Below are 21948 nucleotides of genomic sequence, written 5' to 3'. Positions count from 1 at the left end.
TTGAACCATTTTATTCCTTCTTACTTCACAGCTGGACAACATTTATAAAATCATCTATTTTGGTTGCAACGTAGTCTCTCTTTTCCTGACCTCTGACAGGCCTTTGGTACCTGTAATACAGGTGTTGAGCCAGTCGGTTGCTGAATAAAAAATGCAATGTTGCCTGTACAGCAAACTGACTCAGCTCTTTTGGACAACGGGCACCGGCGGAAATCTGATACTTAAAAGAATTCGAAGGAGATGCAGTTGAAAGAGGGGAGTAATCTGTAACTGTATTACCCTGAAAGACAAATTATACAACGTGATTTCAACTTTTGAGCACTTTTCCCTAGTGGACACGATCGCATTGAGAAATAGCTCTCTAGTATTGGTACTTCTTTTGGAAATATGAGCTGAAACCAGCCTGGTTAGAAACGAGAGGATTGTTTTTATTTTGTTGTTGCCACCCTGATTTAGTTATTTCATCAGAAAACCAGCAAATGTATGTAGTTCAGGCTAGATTTCACGCAGTTGTTCATGCAGTTCTGAGCTGTTCTCAGCCCGAAGGGGGAGGAAGCGATCGACCACTGCCAACTACAGGTGTAGATGACCGCTACGTTATGCAATTGTGAAGAAGAGATCCACGTAAAACATCGGGTACAATTGCAACCAGATTTAACAAAATGGTTCAAATGGCTCTGAGCACTATGGGATTTAACTTCTGAGGTCATCAGTCCCCTAGAACTTAGAACTACTTAAACCTAACTAACCTAAGGACGCCACACACATCCATGTCCGAGGCAGGATTCTAACTTGCGACCGTAGCAGTCGCGCGGTTCCAGACTGAAGCGCCTAGAACAGCTCGGCCACTCCGGCAGGCCTAGATTTAACAGGACTGCAAGGCATACAGCCTCACCTCCTACAGAAGAACGGCTGCTGCAGGGGTGAGTTCTATTTACCCGAAGACCGGTACTTCGTGTTCCGTTGACACCCGCATATCGGTGACACCGTTCGCGTGGTGCCATGAGCGTAGGGACTGCACCAACGAGGAGTGGGGTCGCATACCCTTCTCGAATGAGAGAACATTCAATCTGAGTAGTGATCCCGGGCGTACCATTATACAGCGAGAGGAGGAAACACCTAAAGCACCCGGGAACATTGGAGAACATGATCGTGTTCTTGATCCAGGTGTTATGGTGTGGGAGTACTGACCTCCAAATTTTTGTACACGGTACACTCATGCGTCAGAGTTATTGTGACAGTGTACTACTCCTTCCTCATGCGCGTCTTTTCAGGAGTACATTGTTTCCTGACTGCATTGTTATGGACGACAATGCGCGACCGCATGGAGCAGCGCAGGTGGAGGAGCTCTTGGAACGAGAGGATGTTAGGTGCCTGGACTGGCCTGTCCGTTCTCCCGTCTTTAATCCCATCCAGCACGTGTGGAGTGTGTTGGGAAAACGCGTTACAGCACGTTCACATGCACCAACGACCGTCCAGTAGCTGCTGGTGCGGGAATGGAACGCCCCACCACAAGAAACTCAGTACCAACCTTGTGGCCAGCATGGAAGCACGTTGCAGAGGATGCACTGCTGTTTGTGGTGACCAAACACACTCTTAAGAAACATTCCCACCTTTTCTAGTGTCCAGGGGACCATTATAACATGTAGAGACTTCAATGTAATAGCTGTCTTTGAATAAAAGAGTCATTTCTGTTCGTTTAATTGCTTATTTGTTTCAGTTATATTCCGTACCTTACTGTAGCAGTTCTTTCTACGTATGGTCCAAGTTTCGTAGAGCTTGTAACGGGATATCCTCCTCAAACATTACTTTTCCTCAACAGTAGCTATCGATACCAGTATTGTTTTTCCAATTTTGGATGGGTCAATATTATCTCAGTTGCTTTTATGAAAACTTCCGTATAATTTTATACACGGTATGTTATATTTCGAACTAAAATTAATAAAAAGGAATTACTTTATAAAATATTTCAGTTTCGATGTCATAATCGATAAGAACTAGTTCTGAATCTACAGTTAAAATTATTTTTCTTAGAAACATTTGAACTTACTAATTATTGGCACACTTAAAATTTCTGCCCGGGTTCGATTCCCGGCGGGGTCAGGGATTTCCTCTGCCTCGTGATGACTGGGTGTTGAGTGATGTCCTTAGGTTAGTTAGGTTTAAGTAGTTCTAAGTTCCAGGGGACTGATGACCATAGATGTTAAGCCCCATACTGTTAAGTCCCATAGTGCTCAGAGCCATTTGAACCATTTTTTTAACTTAAAATTTCTATTATTAACAACGCAATCGTGTACTGTTTACTATGTTTACTTCTGGATTCACTTACGAAATAATAATCGAAATTAATAATGTATCGGAAACTAGTAGTATTTCATTTGTTAAGAAAACTTGTGATTAGTTTGGAATATTGTTATTTCCGCAGAGTGTGGGAATCGTAAGCATGCCTCTGATGTGATAGGATGTATTTTTGTGCGAACACTGTAATTTCGACTTTGTCAATGTGAAAAATCAAAATACTGTATGATCTACTAAAATGTGAGAAAATGTATTTACGAGAAAAAATGCAACCGTGAGGGCCTGATGTGAGATTTTCAGCTTCAAGAATCAGACCCCTAGACAAGAAGAACTGGAACCATCTCAACGTGACAAGCTAAGTGAACTTGAAAGTTTATTGTAATCTTCGCTTCTCTCAAATCTTCAGAAAACACTCTGCTTATTAATTACTTCGGCTGGACATTGTTTAATGTGTACAATAAATGAAAGGAGGGGAAGATTACAAGCTATGTTACTTGTTATTATCAGACCAAGCGAAAATTACTTTCGTCCTTAAATTTTGCACGCGTGTACGAATATGAATGTGGTAGCAGCACGTGAGGTGTCCGGCTCACTACCCGCTGTTACCGTAGTTAACTGATCAGTCATCCTTAGGTACAGCTTTCATTGCCTTCCAGCCGACGTGTTGATCCTACCGCAAGTAGCAAAGTATGATTAATGTGAGGTTTAAAATAAACTTTTCTCCGCTATTCCGGCGTTGTAAGTAGACGCTGTAAGCTTCATCAAGCTGGAACATAGCATCACCCTACCAGTACAGTTCCGTATAACCTCGCGAACATACGCATTAGACAGCAATCGGTTTCATGCTCGGAACAAAGAGATTCTAAGTTACAAATATTATAGTTTCTCCGAACCTGCATGTCGGATTTTTAAGTGTGAAACGCCGTTGACTTCGCCTCTTTTATAACGGCTACTCTAGCAGGAGAAATGACTATAGTTCCATTTGAAAAAGTGAAGATAATACCGACATGTCTGTAATTATCATAGCTATGAAAAGAGTTTGTACGGCGTTTAGTGAAGAGTTTTTCACAATTGATTCTAGTGAAAATGGAATTACGATATCTTAAATGAACAGCTTAGCTGAATCAGCTTGTATACTGTGTGTATCCTCTCTAACTACAAAAACTGATGTGCCATCGCACACGATGAACTCGCGCAGTAGAACCGAAGAATTTACGTCGTTAGCTGTGCAAAGTTCCTTCGAAGCGCAAAGAAAGTCTTTCGCCATCTCGAAATCGGTTTAGAGGCTTTGCGAAACGGTTTTCTGCACTTCCGCCAGGGAAGCCTTACATAACGGCTGTGTGGGCCGGCGGTGGCGCGCCCGGCGGTCTCTGCCGTCGCCTCGGCTGACGTCACAAGCCGATGCTCCCATTGGGAGTCTGCTCATCGTGTCAGTTCCATCTCACGACCTCCAGTCCCTCCGTTTTTCGTCTCGCTAGAGACATTTTTCCATTGCTCTGTAGTCATCTTTCAGTCCTTTTGTCTTCTGAAACAAATCTAGCTGCTTCCTTCATGTGGCCGAAGTGTTGCTTATAAAAGATTATCATTCATCAAGATACCACTCCACATTTAATCACCGTTCATGGTCTACAGACTCCTATTTTTGCGTCCTGTATGTTTCACTTTGTGGCCGTGACGTTCTAGGCTCTGGCCCTTAACCCCCAGTGTTCATTCCGGATAGGGGCAGGATCTTTCCCTTGTTCCAGTCCGTCTAGGACGCCACAGATCGACTCAACCTGCTGTCAAAATGAGCACGAGGGATCTCTCTTGGGAAGTGAGTGTGGACGGGGGAGGGGCCAACCGCCATTCCCACTCCTAGTCCCATGGCCAATGAAAGGCTGGAGTCTACTTGTAGAGTGACCGACACTCAGGGCACGGGTTTGCAGCACAGACTTTACATTTTACTTTCAGTATGATCAATGTGATTCTAAGCCTTTTATATTTAAACTGACTTCTATAGTTGGCTCTTTTGTTTGTTGAAGTTACAATGGCATTTCTTTCCAGGTTGATAAGCCAGTAGGTTCAAGTTGACTGTAAATGTTGTATGAGCGATATGATACATTAAGGTTACAACTACTTAAATGCTACAAACAATATTTATTATGCAGTAAGTATGGATACAGAATTATCACTCCACATTTCACTAGATCATTTCTTGCTGACTTGTCGTGAAGTTGTAGACACGCACTGAAAGAATAATCCAGATAAGCCGTGGCCATGCAAATACGTCAGCATCCGTGTATTCAAAATCCAAATAGTTGTGCATGTGAGGTCCAATGAGCAGCCCGGTCATTTTCCACGGCGTCAGCGAGGTAGATACTACATCGCAGCACGATTCAAAGTAAGTTCATGCTGTCAAGGCGGCCAGTTTTGTTTCTCCATGACGTCAGAGGACAGGCCCTTATGGCTGCTCGCGGTGGTCTCTTTTTCGTAGCATACCGTACATCGCCGCCTATCGACCACACTGTCTTAGGAAATATATGTAGCTTCCCTCCGACCTTTAACTGACTGTAGCGTAGAAAGCATCCCTGTCGGTAGTGGGACCGCATTAACGGTAGGGAGAAGTTTGGATGGGCAGCCCAGCTAGGGATTCGATGTCCATCTTGACGTCAGTTGCTGTCTGTGGTTTGTGGTTGCACTGTGTCATCCGCTTGCGATGGAGGCGTCTACGAGGTGCTGAAGTCGGCTGGAGCTTGTGTTCCTGTCCCAGGATGCCCAATGGGAGTTATAGATGTTGCTGGACAAAAGGTTATTGTCTTGTTTCTGTCTGGAAATCTTAATTTTTACTACACTGGCGCTGAGGCCATTGGCGGTCGACTTCACATGGAGGCCGCTAGGCTTGGGCCCAGATGGTTTGCATGCCTTACCAGCATAGCACCATTGGCTTCCACGATGAACATTTGGCGTCTCTGGGTGACCCTTGCTACCTTATGTGGAACACGCCTGAAGGCATCGGAGTATACCACGGTTCTCAGAGAGCTCCAGGGGCGACGGTTGGGCTGGCGTGGGTGTGATAGGCCGTGGGAGGCCCAAGAGTGTCTGATGCGGACGGCTGTGCAGTGCTTTTGTCCGGTTGGAGGACAGGAACTGGGTCAGGACCGCGGCTTTGGGTACTGCTGACATAATTTTTCGCATCTCCCCCTTAAGGGGCTCCGGAACGCCCTATACTTGCAATGTTAAAATAACGCTTATAAATTACATCTTTCCTCACAAAGTATTTGAGGTAGGAAGTTGAACTTCTTACAGATTATTTATTGGAATATGGGCTACAACTTAACACAGGGATTTTACAAAATTTTAGTTCAGTTATTAAAGATGATTTTTTTTCAATTGTAATGAAAATTCACAACACTTTTTTGCAATTTTTTATTTATATATTCAAAAATATACAGTTTTTTGGAAAAAGGCTGTGTTAAATTATGCAGAAGGTATGTGTAACATTTACTGAAAGTTTGAAACAAATATGTTTGGAAGATCCTTAGAAAACATGTAATTAGTATGAGAAAATAAAAGTTTTGGGAATCGAGCGACAAAGATTGGATTAACTTTTTAGTGCATTCCAGGTCCATAGGATGGATTATCTTCATCCTCTGCAAACTCCTCCTCCAGCTTCCTTTTGTTCCTCCTCCTGTTTACTCTTGCTTGTATTTCTAGACTCTTTACAGCCCTGTCTGCAGCCCGAAGGCGTTCCTTGTCTAAAGTAAGCATCGCTCGTTGTTGTGTTCGTAGATTTTGCTACCATTTTCTTCAGTTGCAGTTACTGCAACACTGTTCCAAAAGGTGGTCATGTATGAACACTTATCACATTTCAGTTGTATTTCACTAGCAAGTCCTACGTGCTTTATTAAGGAGAGTTCCAGACCAACTTCACTACAATGAATACATCTTACACAGTTTGAAAAAATTCCTTTGAGAACTGACATATCAAATATTTCATTCACATACGATTCGCCCATAAAACATTCATGGTTTTCGCTCATTGAACCAAGCTTCTTCTGTGAAGTATTTTCTTTCCCACTTTGACTGCTATGGGCAGGTGTACTTGAGAGGTTAGGTTCACTCACTTGGTTATCGTCTTTATTGTTTACAGTAATAACACATACCTTTGGCTTTCCAACATTTCTTCTTTTCTTAAAAGCGTTCAGAGGATTTCTAATAACTTTACTTTTACTCATTATTATACTTCAACAAAACAGAGACTAAAGAAACAGAATTAATTACGAATATTTTCGAGATAACGACAGAGTAAATAAACATGAAACAATCGACAATCACACCAGCGATATATATTGAACCATCACAGGTTAGGCACAACACATACTTTATCTCACATCACTAAAATGTACCTGATGAACACGGACGTTAATAATAACACCATTTGACAGCAGTTTAACAGCGCCACAATGGGTCACGCCCATGTAGAACACATTTCAAAAGAAATTTAAAAATAGTTGTAGTCTTCGGAATTGAATAAATTATATATCTATTAAAAGGTAATAGTCTGCAGATTCGGAAAACGCAAAAAAGTAAAAATTGAACTTTTCATGATTTTGAGCCTTTCCGGAGCCCCTTAAAGGGAAAGGCGCTGTTGTCAGGTGCGTTACGCAGTTCTGAAAACAGAAATCCTGAAATATGGATGGGAATTTAGGGACATCGTCTATAGTAATTATTTCTGGGGCCCATTCAGTGCCCAATATATTCTGCAGGACGGTGAATTTTCCCTTCCTCTAGAAACGGCATTTGATCAACGTTTGGGAATTCAGAGTGTGCTTCTTGTAATGACGAACCACATTTCTTGCAGGAATGGGATGGCGACGTACGCAAGTACGCGCTGCCCTGATCGCTGTATCTCTAGCAAGGCTTAGAAATATTGTGGGGTGCTGGCTGGGCTGACGCGCAGGAGCGGGCTGTTGTATGCCCCTTGTGATGCCGGACCAGCAGGCGTGCCGCCCTGCAAGTGTCTTCATATGTGTCATCCGCCAGTGGTCGGCGGGCAGCAGGTTTATGACACGCTGGCGCAGTGGCAGCGGGATCACCACCCGGAATTCACTGTCGTCGCTGCAGTCGCCGGCGTCGTCAGCGTCAGTACTCCCTATATTATGTGGGTCCTATTTTAGAGAGAAAAGTATGTACGGAGGTCTTGAAGGGAGTGGTGAAGGAGGGATTCCGGCCAACCTTGGCGAATATATCTGATAATTTGCTTGAAAAGAGGGTCATTTGCAATTACAGCTGGTGTGAGGGAAAGCCTTGTAGGCAGTTTTTTAGTGTGTCGTCGATCTGCAAAGAGTATTTCCTGAGAATCAAATGTGGAGCCTGGCCAGATAAGTAGTTTTTAATGAGCATGCATTTAGCAGAGGAATTATCATTCAACTCTTAATGTTACCGCCGTTGCTTTTAATTCCACCGCAGTTTGTTTTGACCTTTTTTATATGTAGGTTCACTTTTTCCGACAAACACCTCTTTTTCGGTTTCTTCATCTACACCTACTCGGTTACTTTGCAAGTCACTATTAACTACCTGAGAGAGGGTTCATCGAACCATCTTCTAGGAATGGAAATACCATTCTCCAACAGCGCGCCGGAAAAACGAATACTTCATTACTGCCGTGCGACCCCTGATTTCTCTTATTCTATTATGATGATAATTTCTCCCTATGTTGGTGGGCGCCAACAAAATATTTTCACATTCAGAGGAGAAAGTTAGCTAATTGAAATTTCATGAGAAGATCCTGCCGCAACGAAAACCGCGTTTGTTTTAATGATTGCCACCTCAATTCGCGTATCATAACCATGGTACCCTTCCCACCTATTTCGCGAGACGCAAAACGGGATGACCTCCTTTGGAGTTTTTCGATGTCCTCGGTCAATCCTACCTGATGCTGATCCCACAACGCACAGCAGTACTTCAGTAGAGGATGAAGTAGCGTAGTGTAGGCAGTTTTTTAGCAGACCACTTGCATTTTCCAAGTGTGTTGCCAATAAATCTCACTCTTTTGGTTCGCTTCCCCCACAGAATTATCTGTGTGATCTTTCCCATTTCAGTTATTCGTAATTGTAATACCTAAGTACTTAGCTGAATTCGCAACATTGAGATTTGTGTAATCCGAGATTTAACGGATTTCTTTTAGTACTGATGTGGGTGTCGTCACACTTTTCATCATTTACAGTCAGTTGCCACTTTTCGCACCATACAGATATCTTGTGTAAATCATTGTGCTATTTGTTTTGATCTTCTGATTACTTTACATGACGGTAGATGACAGTATCATCTGAAAACTAAGTCTCCCAAATCGTTTATATAGATCAGGAACAGCAGAAGGCCTATAATTTTTCCCTGTCGAACACCAGATATAGTATTCCTTATGTTTTACACGATGCCTTTCCGTGTATTACTATGAACTGTGATCTTTCTGACAGGAAATCGCAAATCCAGTCGCACAGCTGAGACGCTACTCCCTAGGCACGCATTCTGATTAGATGTCGCTTTTGAGGAACGGTATCAAGAACCTTCTGGAAATCTAAAACTACTCTAACTTCGTGAGAGTAAAGAACTAGTTGTGTTTCACAAGAACGATGTTTCCTTAATTTATGTTGGCTATTTGTTAATAAATCGTACTTTTGAAGGTAATTTATAATGTTTGAACACAGTATATGCTTCAAAATCCTGCTGCTAATCAACGTTAGTGATATGGGTCTGTAATTCAGCGTATTACTCCTATATCCTTTCTTGAATATTGGTCTGACCTATACAACTTTCCGGTCTTTAGGTACGGATGTTTCTACGAGTGGGCTAAGTATGCAGCTATTGTATCAGCATACTCTGAAAAGAACATAACTGATATACAATCTGGACCGGAGGCCTTGAGTGTTAAAAGAGTATCAAATATGGTCATAGGATGCTAATATCGACCCCTTGCCTCTGTAACAGTAGTGGCGGAACATTTGAGAGAAAACTTAGACAAGATTACACGTAAATTTCCTTGTGATGCAATAGAATTACAACGAGATTTCAGTTTTACAACTGTAGACTGGAAGAGTGAAGTGACCGATTGAGGAGGGTAGTAGGGACTGGGAAAAACGTAAAATTATTCTGAGCATTATCCGAAAATTACCTTTAGCAGCTAGTTAGAGAACCGAGTCGTGAAGGCAACATATTAGATCACTCAGTCACTAATTGGATGAAACATCGACTAGACGTAGGCAGGGAATCAGTGACCATAAGTCCAAAACAACATCACTCAATACTGCTGGAAATGGGATCTAAAGAAAAGTAGGAGCATATTTCTCCTTAGCGAGAGCGACAAAGATTTCAGAACGTTAACAGACATTAAGTTGTGGGCTGTCCATGAGTGTAAATTCTAGGTTGTGGATATATTTGTTAATAATATTCTGTCTTGAGTGACAATATTTTTATTTTATAGTTATTACCCAACGTGATTCAGAGCTACAACTCAATGTTCAAGGACTGTGTAGAACTACACTGCTACTTAACAGTAGCAAAATGACACAATTTTATATTTATAGAGGTTCTCATGCCGAATTAATGAGAAAAATTCTAGAGGAATGATTAAAATGAAGTAATGTACCATATTACCTGCGTCTGAGCACATAACATTCATCTTCTGCATTGACGAAAAACTCCCACATTTGCACTTACATTTTGAACTATTTAACATGTTTACGAGGTGCGGCAATAAATTAATGAGACTAATTTTCTTTGCAAGATGTGGCAAGCCTGCAGGCTTGCATAGGCACAATATCTTTGACCTTGGTCTATAAGCTGCTTCTAGCCCAAGCCGCACATCGATGCAACTTCTCAGTCGTGATTTGTGCTGCAAGAAGTTAACACGTGTTTGTGTCTCTCGTCACGGAAATGGAACCGCATAATACTGCGCATTTATTTTTTCGTTGAAATAGGTGAAAACGCGACGACAACTTACGGTAAGCTTCAGAAAGCTTTTGGAGAAGAGGTATGTCAAGAGCTCAGGTTTTTCGTTGGCATAAAATGTTTAGTGAAGGCAGAACGAATATTGAAGTTGAAGACCGCAGTGGACGACCATCAACCTCACGGATGGATGTCAGCTTGTGCCAGAGTGCGTGAACTCGTACAATCTCATCGAAGATTATTCGCGAAAATGATTGCAGAAGAACTAAACATCAATCGAGAAATGGTTCGTCTAATAATAACTGAACATCTTGGTATGAGAAAGATTTGTACAAAAATTGTCCCCAAAAATCTCACACCACAATAGAGAGAAACACTTAAAAATATGGCAGCCGATCTGTTAGAGCAAACGGAAATCAATCCAGAATTGTTGAGCCGTGTTATCACTGGTGATGAAAGTTAGTTTTTTCAGTACGATTCAGAGACAAAACGCCAGAGTTTCCAATGGAGCTCAAAGGGATCACCCAGACCAAAAAAAGCTCGCATGTCAAAGTCAAAAGTGAAATGCATGCTTGTGTGCTTCTTTGATTCCAAGGGAATTGTTCATAATGATTGGGTGCCTCCTGGACAAACAGTTAACCAGTATTACTACAAAAAATTTTTAGAAAGACTTCGTAAAAGAGTTCTTCGTGTCCGTGCCAACATTGCTGATAATTGGATTCTGCATCACGATAATGCGCTATCCAATACTGCTCTGTCAGTAAAGCAATTTTTAACCTCAAAACAAATTTCAGTACTACAACAGCCACCTTGTTCACCAGATATCGCTCCGTGCGACTTTTTTCTATTTCGAAGAGTCAAAATGGTGGTCAAGGGCCACTGTTTTCAAAAAACACAAGATGTCCAAAAAGCTGTGACGAGGGTTTTGGAGCATATTACAGAAGACGAGTTCCACAAATGTTACCATCAATGGCTGTACCACATGGCGGAAATGACGCATACTTAACCTAGGTTACAGTGATGTGATGGAGTATAGACGTTCTTATTGTTTCCATTGACATTGGTTGACGAATTACACTAAAAAAATAGATAAATCAAAATAAAAATCAGAAATAAAATAATTAAACAACTCCTGCGAATAATTTTTAATTGTGCCGCTCTGCTACTGTTAGGTAAAAAATGAAGCAGATGTAACAACCATTCTGTCCATTTATTTCTTCAAAGTGGAGCTGTAGGCCCGAAATGCGTTGGACAGTAATTAGAAAATAAAAATATTGTGACTGAAAACGGAGTATTATTCAAAAAATATATCGCTAAGCTAGAATTAAGATTACTTAAGAGGTCAATATGAAAAATTCGTCTTCAGGACCGAAAATGTTGAGAATCAGTGGACAAATTTTTTGCAATACCCGTTAGAGAGGTATGTGCCAAGCAAAACCATGGGGGATGGGAAACATCCCTCGGCTTCGATACCCGCGTTGGAAAGCTGCTACAGAGAGAAAGAAAACTTCACTGCAAACATAGGTAGCCAGAACCTCACAGACAAACAAGCCAAAATTAGCACAGGGAGAGTCATACGTGAAGCATTCAACGAATTCGAAAGTAAAATTGTATCTACTGACTCGACAGAAAATTCTAAGAAGTTTTAGTGTGACGTTAAATGAGTAAACGGATTCTAGCCATCTGTCCAGACAATCTGTGATCATAATGGCACTGAAACTGATGATGACGCAGAACAGACCGATGTAATAAACGTCTTTTTTCCGGAAATGTTTCGCAGAGAAAGGTCGCACTGTAGTTCCTCCTTTAAATCGTCGCATAAACGAGAAAATTATAGATATCGGAATAAGTAATGAGGGCTAGAAAAGCAACTGAAATCGCTCAACAGTGGGAAGGCCACTGGACCTGACGGGATATGAATTCGACTCTACGCAGAGTATGTGAAAGAACTTGCTCCCTTTCTATCAGCAGTGTACCGTACGCCGCTCTAAGAGCGAAGCGTTATTTGTGATTGGAAAAATGAAAAATGCATAGTTCTTTTCCGCTTTCAAGGACAGAACAGATGCACAAAGCTATTCGCCCATATCTCCGATTTCGGCCTGTTGCAGAATTCTGGAACATGTTTTAAGCTTTCGTATTATGATATTTCTGTAGGCAGAAAATCTCCACTATAATAATCAACATGGGTTCCGAAAAAACGATTGTGTGAAACTCAGCTCGCTCTGTTCGTCTACGAGACACAGAAAGCAGATGATACAGGCACCCAGATAGATACAGTGTTGCTTGATCTCGGAAAAGCATTCGGTACAATTCCGCACTGACGACCAATGAGCAAGATACGAGCTTACGGAACATCAGACCAGCTATGTACACGAGGTTCTTCTCACATGACGCTGCTATATACAGAGATGTCACAAAACTAGAAAACTGCACCGAAGTCCAGGAAGATCTGCAGACGATTGCTTGTTGGAGAGATTAGTAGTTTACTCTCAACAAGTAAAAATGTAGCGCTCTGCGCCTATATCGGCAGAAAGACCCATTATTGTGCTATTACACGTTTGCAGAACAGTCACTGGGAACAGAAACTTCCATTAAATACCTGTGACTATACACACAGAACGATTTAAAGTGGAATGACCACAATCTCAGGTGAGGCACATACCAAACAGAGTGTAGTTTGCCCACAAAGTGGTACCTTACAGAACCCTCCTTCGACCGATATTTAATGTTGCTCGTCAGTCTGGGATACGTAGCAGACTAATACCTAAAGAAGAACAGCGCATTTCGTTACAGGTTCATTTAGTAAACGCGAAAGCGCCACAGAGACGTTGACCCAATTTCGTTGGCAGACGCTGCAAGACGTCACGGAGCAGTTTCCTAGAAATATGGTCCAAATGGCTCTGAGCACTATGGGACTCAACTTCTAAGGGCATCAGTCCCCTAGAACTTAGAACTACTTAAACCTAACTAACCTAAGGACATCACACAACACCCAGCCATCACGAGGCAGAGAAAATCCCTGACCCCGCCGGGAATCGAACCCGGGAACCCGGGCGTGGGAAGCGAGAACGCTACCGCACGACCACGTGCTGCGGGCCTTAGAAATATCAATGAATGTATTGCTTCCTCCTGCGTATATATCACAGGAAAACCCTGAAGGCAAAATTGGAGAGATTGGAGCTCACACAGTGGCTCAACAAGATTTGTTTCTCCCGCGAAGCATTCGCGGCTAGAAGAGGAAACAGAGGTAGTGTCAGCGGCTACAAAGTACCCTCTGGCACACATCCTAAGGTGGCTTGGGTGTACAGATGTAGGCAAGGACGAAACGTGACCTCCTTAAGGGAGTTAATGCTTTTTTTATCGTTTTTCATTATTTTTCCTAAGATAAATACACTGAATTCACTGAGAATCAGCAAATAAGTTTGGTCATATTTTCAAAAAAAGAGGTAACTCTTTTTCTCTTCACCACTGAATGTAAACCTTTCAAAGTTCATGGAACAGAGCTATCGGCAGGTGACTTGCGGTTTTCGGCTGTGCCTGGAGCCGGCCCAGGCTGTTCGCCGCAGTGGCCGTGCTGACTTCGCCACCACAGCCGCTGCCCCTGCAGCTGCAGCGCTTCGCTACCCCCGTAACACGGCTACGCTTGTAACCTGCTGGCGGACCCTGTATTCCCCAGCTGTACTGCCTCTAACTGCTGGCCGCCCTTCCCCTAGCTGATCTGCATTAGCAGCCGAGTTGTCATAACTCAAGCACAGCGTTGTCGCTTCCGCCGTTTCCATGCAGGCATAATAGCGCAGCTTACCATAAAACACTTTCTCACTTCCTTCGGGTTGTAGCAGTGCAGTTACTAGCCTATTTCTTCCTGTGTTAGGCTACTTTTGTATATAGCCCTAGAGACACAATTAAAGCAAAATATTAGTTCCTTGTCTCTTGCTTCGGTACTTTCTTTTTACTTACAATGGATAGTTAATACGTCAACAACAAGATCACTAATAAGTGACAATCATAAGTGTAATTTTAATCATGCAGTAACCTCTTTTGCATTTTTCGTGAGAGGCCATATTTCTATTTTAGTGTCGAGACATGGCTGGCCATTACAGTTTCAACGCCAGGAAAAATAGCAGATAAATAAATTTTGCTCGTAGTGCTCATAGTAAAGCGCGAAGAATAGATAACTGACCTACTGGAATAGCCGTACGCGCTACCACGCCGCTGTAAGGATACGGGGAGGCACTCCAGCCCCAGATCTAATCCGCTCAACAGATTAACGTCAACGGCTATAAATCTGTAGATGATTTGGAAGTATACAGGGTGCAAAATTTTGTACACAGGAATGCCACCTCTAATACGTACAGTGGCTCTAATGCAGCAAGTCATCTAGTCGAACTGGCTAGAGTCGTCTTCTATCGTTAGGTAAGCATTGATGTAGATATCAAACATCAGATGTCTTGGGGTATTACAACCTGGATATCATGTTGTATTGTGCTTAGCGCATGGAATTCGAAAGCTTTAAATTGAGACAGGGAGGTTCTGTGAAAAAGAACTAACTACCAATTCGAGGTAAACGAATTTCAAAGTTCCACTGTGTGTCAAAAATCTGCTTTTCTTTTGAATGACAGTGTGTTGTTTTTATCGCATTCTGCATATACGTAGATATATTTTAATTCTTTATAAAATATGTATTTTATTTTTCTTACGTCCTATTTTCTAAAAACAAGAGTGCCGCAAGTAAACTTGCATTCGCAATCAACTGTATTTCTGAAACGACTAGTCCCGCCTGTACTACACTGTCCTTATTAATTCATGGTTGTGAAGTGTGTTATTGATGCACATCATAGTGAGCTGTTACCTGAGAATGGCACAGATGCGATCGTAAATATTTATTTATTTATTTAGCGTATGGCTCATAACATCACAGTAAAAAATTACAGAAACAACACGATTTAAAAAAAATCACATATGTATAAACAGAGCAATAAATAACAGTTTGTATATAAGGACACCGCCAATTGTAAATTTACACTCACAGAAGAGCAATCACAAGCAGACGTCCGGCTTGGATAATAAATAGTCGATTGCCTCTTGGGTCGCCATTAAGAAATCCTGTGGGTCACCCTCGTATGCCCTCAGTGGGCATTCCTGCACGATGTGTTTGACCGTCTGTCTCTCAGCGCCACAGTCGCAAGCGGCCGACGGAAGAATTCCTGCCCCACATCACAGTGAAACAGAACGACAGATCGTAAATAAATAAAAAATTTACAGGTAGGAGGAACATGTAGCATCACTTGTACACTCGCAGCCACCGAAATCAGTTTCCATATAACTCTCTAGATCGTATACGGCGTCTGTTGTAAAACGACGTACTAGTGGTTCGGCCAGTACCATAAATGACCTTCACCAGAGTACACTGTCTCGTCAAAAGTATCCGGTCACCTACTAGCGGACCTGTGCGACGGCTTTTACCCTGCTGGGGGACACTTATCTGAATCTCTGTGGAGGAACGACAGTCGAGTCTTCCTCTGGAGCTGAAGCCAGAGAAGGTAGTGATGTTACGCGCTGGAGTCGGGAGCGAAGTCTACGTTCTTACTCACCCAAAGACTTTCCATTCGGCTGAGAAGTGGACTCAGGACTGGTCAGTCCATTTCTGGAATATTATTGCCGACAACTCATTGCCTGACAGATTATTCTTTGTGACAGAGTGCATTGTCAAACTGATGCAATCAACGTCTGGAAACTGTTCCTGTACTGCACGCAGTACAGAATACTGTAAAATGTGCCCATAGCCTTCCACATTTAGCCTTCTCTTAAGCACAATAAGGGGACCTAACCCTAACCGTGGAAAACACTCCCGTACCGTATCACCATCTCAAGGATCACTTAGCACTGACTATAGAAATATATGGCTTATGAGGAGCTACTCGATCGTTCTACCAATTTTTTATTAACTCCCTACCCTCAGTCACTGCGGTAGCTGGGTGGTTGGTAGTCCTTTTGAACTTAGGAATGATTCCTTCCGCTTATCTCGTGCGATGTTTTACAACCAACCTCCCCAATGCTCGACGGTCCCTATCCGTCGATAAATGAGTTCTGGTCGGTCTTGTTTTAGCTGTGGTAGTTCTGTTGCGTTTCCACTAAACAATCACATTACCAGCAACCGACTTGCTCAACTTTAGAAGGGCTGAAATGTCTCTGATGGATTTATTACTCGCGTGAGCTCAGTAATTCGTCCAGTTCGAAGTCTCTGAGTTCTCCTGCCTGACCACTGTGGTCTTACTGCTGCTCTACGCCTTCTTCTATGCCATAACATTGGCCAGTTCTGCGTTATGTAGAGGTACTAAGGTGCTTTTGATCCGGTAGTGTATGTAATATTGTTGTGAAATTACTTAACAGTGTAAAACGTTAAATTGTTTCCATCCAAAAGAAATTAAATGCTCTTGATTTACTTTCCATCGCAGCATTACGTACAAAACGAACTGACAGAATTTTTACATTCATTATAGTTAGGTGAAGGACACAATGGATATTCGCTGAGACAGCACTGAACTCTTATTCGGGAGGGCGACGATTCAAACGCACCATCCTGATAAAAGGTTTTCCCACCGAGGTGGCCGAGCGGTTCTAGGCGCTACAGCCTGGAGCCGCGCGACCGCTACGGTTGCAGGTTCGACTCCTGCCTCGGGCATGGATGTGTGTGATGTCCTTAGGTTAGTTAGGTTTAAGTAGTTCTAAGTTCTAGGGGAGTGATGACCTCAGATGTTAAGTCCCATAGTGCTCACAGCCATTTGAACCATTTTTGATAAAAGGTTTTCCTTGATTTCCCTAAAGCACTTCAGGCAAATGCCGGGATGAAATCTTTGAAAGGGCACGGCCGATTTCCTTCCCGATACTTGCCTAATTCGAGCTGGTGCTCCGTCTCTAATGACCTCGCTGTCGACGGGACGTTAAACACTCTTCCTCTCCTTCACCTCCTCCCTGAGGCAGCAACACTCAATTTAGTCTCAGCAGTGTACGTACTCAGTTGTTTCATTTTTGTGCTAAGTGACTTTTCACAGTAAGTCCACCAGATATTCATTCAATTTTACGTCTCTTATAATACAGAAAGGTTAAAATAAACTGAAAAATGGTTTAGCACCCACGCGAAATTAAGCTTGCTCACTTGTACCAATGAAGTTATGTAAATTTTAAATGATGATGGTAGTGATGTCCTTCAAAATTTCCTAAACTACCGAAAATACTGAAACTTAGCCCGTGATGCACATTTTAATGTACAATATCTCTGCTGCGTATTTCTCTTGATTAGTTACACAAACATTTCAGAGGTGAAGTTAACAACATTGCTTACATACAATTTCAGTCCACAGGGGAGTTTCAATATACAGGGTGGTTCATTGGTAGTGACCGGGTCAAATATCTCACGAAATAAGCATCAAACGAAAAAACTAAAAAGAACGAAACTCGTCTAACATGAAGGAGGAAACCAGATGGCGCTATGGTTGGCCCGCTACGTGGCACTGCCATAGGTCAAACGAATATCAACTGCGTTTTTTAAATAGGAACCCCCATTTTTATTACATATTCGTGTAGTACGTAAAGAAATATGAATGTTTTAGTTGGACCACTATTTTCGCTTTGTGACAGATGGCGCTGTAATAGTCACAAACGTATAAGTACGTGGTATCACGTAACATTCCACTAGTACGGACGGTATTTGCTTCGTGATACAATACCCGTGTTAAAATGAACCGTTTACCAATTGCTGAAAAGGTCGATATTGTGTTGATGTATGGCTATTGTGATCAAAATGTCCAACGGGCGTGTGCTATGTATGCTGCTCGGTATGCTGGACGACATCATCCGAGTGTCCGGACCCTTCGCTGGATAGTTACGTTATTTAAGCAAACAGGAAGTGTTCAGCCACATGTGAAACGTCAACCACGATCTGCAACAAATGATGATGCCCAAGTAGGTGTTTTAGCTGCTGTCGCAGCTAATTCGCACATCAGTAGTAGACAAAGTGCGCGAGAATCGGGAATCTCAAAAACGTCGGTGTTGAGAATGCTACATCAACATCGATTGCACCGGTAATATATTTCTGTGCACCAGGAATTGCATGGCGACGACTTTGAACGTTCTGTACAGTCGTGCCACTGGGCACAATAGAAACTACAGGACGATAACAGATCTTTTGCACGCGTTCTATTTAGCGACGAAGCGTCATTCACCAACAGAGGTAACGTAAACCGGCATAATATGCAATATTTGCCAACGGAAAATCCACGATGGCTGCAACAAGTGGAACATCAGCGACCTTGGCGGGTTAATGTATGGTGCGGCATTATGGGAGGAAGGATAATTGGCCCCCATTTTATCAATGGCAATCTAAATGGTGCAATGTATGCTGATTTCCTACGTAATGTTCTACCGATGTTACTATAAGATGTTTCATTGCATGACAGAATGGCGATGTACTTCCAACATGATGGATGTCCGGCACATAGCTCGCGTGCGGTTGAAGCGGTATTGAATAGCATATTTCATGACAGGCGAATTGGTCGTCGAAGCACCATACCATGGCCCTCGCGTTCATCGGATCTGACGTCCCCGGATATCTTTCTGTGGGGAAAGTTGAAGGATATTTGCTATCGTGATCCACCGACAAAGCCTGACAACATGCGTCAGCGCATTGTCAATGCATGTGCGAACATTACGAAAGGCGAACTACTCGCTGTTGAGAGGAATGTCGTTACACGTATTGCCAAATGCATTGAGGCTGGCGTACATCATTTTGTGCATTTATTGCATTAATGTGGTATTTACAGGTAATCACGCTGTTACAGCATGCGTTCTCAGAAATGATAAGTTTACAAAGGTACATGTATCACATTGAAACAACCGAAATAAAATGTTCAAACGTACCTACGTTCTGTATTTTAATTTAAAAAACCTACCTGTTACCAACCGTTCGTCTAAAATTGTGAGTCATATGTTGTGACTATTACAGCGCCATCTATCACAAAGCGGGAAAAGTGGTCCAACTAAAACACTCATATTTCTTTATGTACTACACGAATATGTAATAAAAATGGGGGTTCCTATTTTAAAAAAACGCAGTTGATATCCGTTTGATCTATGGCAGAGCCATCTAGCCGGCCAACCAGAGCGCCATCTGGTTTCCCCCTTCAAGCTAGAAAAGTATCGTTCATTGTAGTTTTTTCGTTTGACGTTTATTTAGTGAGACATTTGGTCCGGTCACGATCAATGGACCACCCTGTATACTCGTTTTACCCGAGTAGGATAATATCACTGAACACTTGGACACTGATTAGACCAAATATTATGACCACCTGATTAACAGCGTGTTGGTCCACCTGCGGGCTGGTTTCGGTAGCGTTTCTACGTGTCATACAATCAACAAGTCTTTCTTAAGTTAACGGACGTATGTAACACCAGATGTCTACGCATAGGATATGCTTTTATCATAAATCACGGGCCAGTGGTTTGTGAGGGCCGAAATGGCTTCCAATTGCATACGGCATGTGTTCCATCGGGCTCAGATCAGAATATTTTGACATCCGAGCCATCAATGTGAGTTCACTCTCGTGCTCGACACATCAGTGCAGCATTGTTCTGCTTTTGTGACACGGACAGTTATCCTACTGGAAACGGCCATCGCTGTATATCAAGCAAGAAGGGAGGCAAGTCGTCCGCAATGATGTTCACGTAGTGCACAGATATTATGGTGCCTTAGATTACTGCCGCAGCTCGGACGGAAGTTCCGGTGAAAGTCTCCAAAAGCATAATCCTGTCAAACCGGCCTGCACCTGTGGTGCAGTGTGTGTATCGAGCAGCCGTTATTTTGGATAACGGCGTATCTGTACACTACCATCGACTTGGTGTGGCTAGAAACGTGATTCATTCGACGTGGGGATACGTTCCAACTGACCCACGGTCTACTCGAGGATACCGCTGCCAACAGCAGTGTAACTGCCGATGCCGTTGGGTCAACATGGGTACAAGCAGGTGTAGTCTGCTGCGCTGCTTCGTCCTCAACAATGTGCGCTGAACACTGTGCTTCGCAAGACTTCGAGCTGCACCAGCATTATAGCGTGTGGTCAGATCTGAAATATACCGCCGTACATTCCATTTTACAGAGCGGGCGAGATCCCAATCTCCACTCTCTGTGATGTGCGAGGATGTCTTGCACCTTGGCATCTAGTCGTCGTTTCACTGTTCTTCAACTACTTTCCATAGACGTTCACGACGGTAGCATGCGAATAGCCTACTAGCTTCGCCGTTTCCAAGATGCTCCTCCCCAGGCGCAGATCTGTAACTTTTTGCCGTTTGTCAAAGACGGTTATATTTCGCGACCCTTATCGTCGCTAGAATTGTTCCCCATTCTTGTCTGCTTCGCTCATATACTTTTCTTACCACATCATGTGCTTGCAGTGCCACCAGGCAGCATTCATTCTTGCAATGGGCAGTCATCTTTATGTTTTGACGCCCATTTGGTTCTGTCGTTCACTGTCTTCTGGCATGTCGAGCTGTCTTATGTGTTCACGATGACCACAATTTTATCAACTCTGTTACGAGATATCGTCTTACACGGGAAGCTAAGCCGGTCGCTGTGGCCGAGCGGCTCTAGGCGGTTCAATCTGGAACCCCGCGACCGCTACGGTCGCAGGTTCGAATCCTGCCTCTGGCATGGATGTGTGTGATGTCCTTAGGTTAGTTAGGTTTAAGTAGTTCTAAGTTCTAGGGGACTGATGACCTCAGATATTAAGTCCAATAGTGCTCAGAGCCATTTGAACCATTATGAACATCCTTAGTTACTTCCGGGTTGTGATAAAATAGCCAAAATCCACCACAAACATGGTATTCTTTACGAAGGATACGTATAGTTATTCCATAACACGGTAGGTGATAACGTAGTTTTCAAGCATATGCTCAGTGTCCACAGCTTGATGCTGACACCATTTTTTCTTTTTTGGTTGACTCCTAACATAACAAGAAATTTCGTGCCTGTGGATGACAGGTTGGAATTAAATCATATAGACTTAAAAGCATAAAAAGGTTTTCAGTACATCAATTGTCTTTCAAAATACTTTTCTGACTACAGATTGATTAATGTAGACAAGATTATTATCCCACTGAAGCTGTTTCTGCAGCTAACAAGGAGAGGAAATTTATTTTCGTTACTGACTGGTGTGCTACGTAGTCACACACGGCTGCTGGCACCTGGATCGAATCTGATTACTTTGATATGTGAAACAAAAGACGTTAGCATGATTGAGCTCTAACGAACAAATGGAATAAAGTGGAAAAGCACTTTCAGTCAAGGGAGTGAAACTTCCTAATGCATGTGTCGTGGCAGGTAATTTGCGCTTGGCGTGCTTTATTCGCCCTCATCAGTACTGTTGCTGGTGGGACATACGTCATGTGTGCACAGTGACGCCGTGTTCTCGATTATTGACGTATGATGAAGAAGAAGTGTTTTCAGTTCAGCGCACAGCAATGTTTTCGTTTGCTATGAAAAATGAAAGCAGGGTTAACGAATACGATCGGCATAGAATTACTATTATCGACAACTCCTCACCTTAGCCAGAAACGTCTGCCCTTCAGAGTCCTGTCGCAGAGTACTGAGTTTAATTCTGTTCATTTACTGTACCACTTCAATGCGAGAAATAAATTATATCATTTATTTGTACGACTCCGTTTTGTACACTACCT

The sequence above is a fragment of the Schistocerca piceifrons genome, chromosome 4, assembly GCF_021461385.2.
Source record: "Schistocerca piceifrons isolate TAMUIC-IGC-003096 chromosome 4, iqSchPice1.1, whole genome shotgun sequence".
NCBI classification, from domain to species: domain Eukaryota; kingdom Metazoa; phylum Arthropoda; class Insecta; order Orthoptera; family Acrididae; genus Schistocerca; species Schistocerca piceifrons.
Note: the sequence above shows the minus strand (reverse complement) of the source record.